At 37.5% G+C, this 5316-nt stretch overlaps 2 protein-coding genes across 4 annotated transcripts in view; both read left to right on the top strand.

The window, feature by feature from the left end:
* The window catches only part of LOC112462428 (brahma-associated protein of 60 kDa-like), a 21489-nt gene that overhangs the window by 2066 nt on the left and 14107 nt on the right, over positions 1-5316 (top strand). The gene's annotated exons all lie outside the window — the stretch shown is intronic.
* LOC112462426 overlaps positions 4093-5316 on the top strand; it is a 10380-nt gene continuing 9156 nt past the window's right edge. For both annotated transcript variants that reach the window (XM_025028181.1, XM_025028180.1), the window contains exon 1: positions 4093-5244. The gene's annotated coding sequence lies outside the window, so the exon portion shown is untranslated. The remainder of the gene's footprint in view (positions 5245-5316) is intronic.

Genomic DNA, 5316 nt, shown 5'->3' with positions numbered 1-5316 from the left:
ACACACACACACACACACACACACACACACACACACACACACACACATATATATATATATATATATACACACGCACGCACGCACGCGCGCATGTATATGTGTGTGTGTGTGTGTGTGTGTGTATTTTTATATAAACAATTTTTTACCAGATAAGTGTTGTTGTGTCGCCGGTAAACGAAAGTCGTGCACGACGTAGCCCGTAAGATAAATAAATAAATATATATATATGGGCAGCGACGGAGACACACACACACATATATATACAATAACAAGGCGGCATAATTTCAAGCGTCTTCGGTGCCTGTGATATGGGATCCGTGACTTTCCGCTATCTCCGTCTCGTTTCCAACAAAATAAGTCGTCGTAACTTGACATATAAATTGATTGGTGGATGTGAGCGAATCAGAGGGCGGATCTAGGATCCACCAATCGAGCGAATCTTGCTTTTATTAACAATAGCGGGAATCGTGGCGCACGGCTCGACTCGAGTCAGTTAGCAGTAGTCAATCGAAGAGTACGGTCATAGCGGAAGCACGATCGCACAATTTAGATATTATATCTTATACGAAACGTTGTCGCGACCCGAGTCGTCTCAAAGGCGTCATCGCGATCCGAGCATAAGCTCGAGACGTCATCGCGATCCTGAGTCGACATCAAGGCGTTGTCGCGACGTGTGTGTGTCCTACGCGTTATTACATGCAACCACCGGCTCGACCTGGGGCACATCCTCAAGACGTTGTCGTGACCGAATATATTATATACGAATAATTATATTATATACGAATATATTATATACGAATAATAATACGAAACGCGAGCGCATTACTGTGCACCTTACCAAAAACGGACATTGTAAAAATAATATGAACAAAAATAAACAGACATACGAAACCACAGTGTGAATACGAATAGTGTTGACGCTGAATACAATCCAAGTGTTAATAATCTTATTTTTCAGTAAATAAATTAATATATCTTTTGAATAAATTTTCATTTTATTTTATTCATATTTCTATATTTTGTTTTCTTATTTCAGCAATCATATGATTGCTACCTGACCACTTATTAGAGACACAATCTTTTACACTGTATGATTTAATATACGGTAATGTTGCAGTCTAATTTATGTACATGCATTAGTCTGAGTATTTTAATATTAATGTTAGGCATTTTATCGGTCGAAGTGTTTATCTTACGTTTTTATAATTAAATAATTTCGCGTTTGGTAGCCTTTAGTGTGCTAGTACAGACTAGTACGAACGACCAAATTCGCTTTAAAAAATTTTTTGTTCCATTTTTCGTTCTATTTTACGTTTATTTTGTCAACTTAACTTTAATCTTGAAATTAATCCCAAATACGAAATAATGAAATAAAACGTTAATACAGAAAAGAAAATAAAGAAATAAATCAAAGGGAGGGAAGCGAAAGGAAGAATATTAATCGTTTTTAAAGGAATCAAGTACACAGATTGAATGTTTCGCTCTATTTCTTATATGTCATTTGAATTTTATTGGTAAATATTGGGTGTTTTTGTATTATTACATAATCTATCTTAAGATCGTTTTAGTCAATGAGATGATCGTAAAGCATCTCCGGATCGTACTTAAAACGATGTCAAATACAATACAATGGTATTTTTTTTTAATTTTTTGTTGCATACAATTTTGAATATTTTTTCATGCACTAGTCTCTTCCGATAAAGCTTTCCGATAGGATTTGTATGTACGCGCGCGCGCTTTCTCTCTGCATCCGGATATAATTCACGTGCGTGTAACGTGCAGCACACCGGCGCGATGTCCTTGGACAATACAGCGCGCGTTTCGTGCACGTTATTTTCGTGGCTAAAGATTACTTAGGTTCGAGAGCGCGTGTCTAAACGCGCAATTTAACTGGAATCGTCGCGCACGCCGATAATCTTATTTTCAAAATTTGCGAAAGACACGTACGCTGCGGAGGCGCATGAAAGAGAGAGAGAGAAAATCACGAGCTTTTTCTAAAACGAAGCACGAAGAGAGGCCATAAAACGATCGAGTTTTCTGCGCTCGAAAGTTCCTTGCTTCTCATTTCGCACGTGCTCTATGTTCGTGCGAATGTTGTTCAAAGTTTCTATGTAAGAACATCTACAAATGTCGCAACGTTGGCGTTGGATCGATGCCCGGATGTTCTGTACAGCGTCGACCAATTTTATTTTATTTTATTCTCTCTCTCTCTCTCTCTCTTTCTACTTTATAGCTGCGAGAACATGCTTATATCTGATGTCTACATTAGTTCTGTATTACGATCTAGAAAATGTGACACGAAGGAGCGACCGTATCTCCAATCGTATCTCCAACTGCAAAGTTATCACACGGAGATAACTTATAGAAATAAAAATATTGGGCGTGAGCCCATATAGCGCAAATGATCGAGTCATCGCATAATTGATCGCCTCTAGATCATCGTTGCAAATCATCTTCAAGTAGAATCTTACATCTCCGTAAGGAAGACGCTATACTTATTACAACTTGTGTCTTTCAAAGATTCATGTAATTTATTAGGAAACGATACGAGGGGTTTTTAGTAACGACCTAATGAGTAGCAGAGTAAGACACTAGCGAAACTAATAACATATTCAAAATTATGCAATCTCATCCGGACTAATTTGAAACTGGTCTCACTTCGACGAATTAATAGAACTGTTCCTCATAATTGCATTATATATGTTATACCTTTTACACTTGATGAAATAAGTATTACTATCATAGATTATAGAAAGAAAAACAGAAAAGATGAAAAATACAAGAAGTTCGTGAAGAACAAACGAAATGTCTCGAAGACATTTAATTTTATAGAAATTCACAACTAAGCGGTGAACTTCCTCGATATTTCCGCTAAAAAAAGTCAATGATTTAATAAAATAATCTGTAGATTATTTTAAGATGACGAAAACTTGACCAAACTCCGTGACTTATAAATATTACTTGACCATGGTATAGATATTACTTGACTTAATATCAAGTAATATCTATATTCTTTTATTAACATGGATAGAATTGATAATTTTTTGACACGTGGAAAAAAAAGATTAGGGATTAGGGACGACATAGAAATTTTGCTGTAAGCGATTGTGTCAGTTGAATTAATCGCCGATTAAGTTGATCGAAGTTTGCACGTCGAAATCGTTCTACGATCCGATCTCAAAATACGAACTCGACTTCGTACTTTTAATTTTTTCTCTCTAATTAGACTTTTTGTACCGTTTATTTTTTCCAAAGTCTAATTACACTGTTCATGCAAAAAAAATTCACAAGAACAAATAAGATAATCGTAGATTTTTGGGCGCTGAATATGATTTCGTTTACCAAATTGCTCTATCGCGTCACAATTTTGAGAAATTTGTGGTTGTAAAGTTGCAAAAAAGGATTGTACTATTTTAGTGTATTTTGGTATACTATATAATTATGATACGACGTATATTGAAGAAGTTTTATTATAATCAATTTTGAAGTCCCAAATAGTTATTTTTATATATTTTGGCGTATTATAATTACGATATGCAATGTTTTGATATTTTCGTCAAAGTTGTGATTTATATATGGCATTAAGGCTCTCTCATTGGTAGGCTACCAGATATTTTTTTTATAATAATATTATTCAAACTTAAGATTTTTTTTAAAGAAAGAATAGTTATTTGTGTAACAAGTGAGGTAAGATGAAAATTCCCGGGTGCGGAGTTTACGCACGAGCCGAAGGCGAGTGCGGTAACCGCACCCGGGAATTTTCATCTTTACACACGGCTTACACTCCCTATTTTATGTTGCAAGTGCCTGGAAAGTGGTCTATCACGCACGCGTAGCGTGCGTAATGGGGCACTTTCCATGCACGTGTTGCATAAAAATTTTTCCAACTTTAAGATTTTTCAGGTTGCTGAATACTAATACGATGTCAAAGTTGATAAATTCAAAATAGCAGAATTAATCAATATAGCAGATGTTAAAATTTAAAAACATTCAAATTTTTGGAATTATTTACGAGGTTTTTCATACAATTTAAATTGAATTTGCTACCTTTGACATATCTCTTCTTCTTCTTCTTATATTATATTGGCTCCTGCCGCTTTTCAGCGGACAGTACGGCCAGATTTGATCGAGCTGTTTGTTTAACAAAGTCTGATTGTGAGTCACTGTTGCGTAGCAAAGTCTGAGTGGAATTTACTGGTAGTCTGAGTGGAAATTACTGGACTGGAATGTGTATATGCATGCGTGTAAGTGTAACTGTGTGTTTATGTCCGTGATGTCTTGAACTCGAGATGCCGTAGGTGCGTTAGGCCCAAGGAACTGCGCGGATCACTTCCCCCCGCGGCCTATCTTTGACATCAGATTTTAGTATTCAGCAATCTAAAAAAGCTTGAATAATATAATTTAAAAATATTTCATAGATCCTTACCCAGGTAGCACATACACGTTTCAAAAATGTTTTATAAGCGTTTTTCCAAAACGTTTTATAACCGATTTCTAGAAACATTTCTCATGAGTAAAAATGTCCATTCGAAAAACGTTCGCTGGAACGTTTCTTTTCCAATAAAATAACGTTTATATCACACGTGCATCGAAAGTGGCCCATTCCGTGCGCGCCATCTGTGTGCGAAGTAGCCAATTCCATGCATGAGAAATTTCTCACTATATTCCCGCACTAGTGCGGGAATATAGTGAGAAATTTCATTCCCGCACGACTCATTGCCAACACTCTCCTTATTTTCCCCACTCATTCTGTGTCTTTCCCACTAGAGTCCTCTTATTTCTGACTAGTGTCCCTGATTTCTGACATGTTCTTAACGACATCTCGCGGCGCACTACGCGAAACACTACGCGTGTTTCCGTGCGCTGCAAGATGTCTACGCGAATTACCACAGCGATACTCAGACATAACCTCAGAAACGCCAGAAACCGAGACCGACTCAATGTAAAATTTCTCGTGTACCCGAAATCGTCGAGGAGTCGCGTAGCGGATGTGTATGTGTGTGCACGTGTGTCGCGCGGATTCGCACGCCAGGACGATCGATAAACCGTCCGTCGTCGAGATCGCGTTTTCCGGGAACGAAACGCGAATCGTCGGGAAGCCCGGCACGTGCCGGCACCTTTCCCTCGAGCTACGAGCCGGCGAAAACCTAATCTGCAAAGGCAACTGTGAAACGGAGACGCTTCGAGCCTACGAGCATTTTGATTCAATTCTTATTGGTTAAGACATTGGACTACTGTGCATACGTAATGTTGTTTCACCTTTCTTATTACATCTTATTACATTCTTTCTTATTACATCTTATTACATTCTTATTA

Source organism: Temnothorax curvispinosus, unplaced genomic scaffold, assembly GCF_003070985.1.
Source record: "Temnothorax curvispinosus isolate PA1 unplaced genomic scaffold, ASM307098v1 QBEX01012418.1, whole genome shotgun sequence".
Lineage (NCBI taxonomy): Eukaryota > Metazoa > Arthropoda > Insecta > Hymenoptera > Formicidae > Temnothorax > Temnothorax curvispinosus.
Note: the sequence above shows the minus strand (reverse complement) of the source record. Positions and strands in the feature narration are given on the sequence as shown.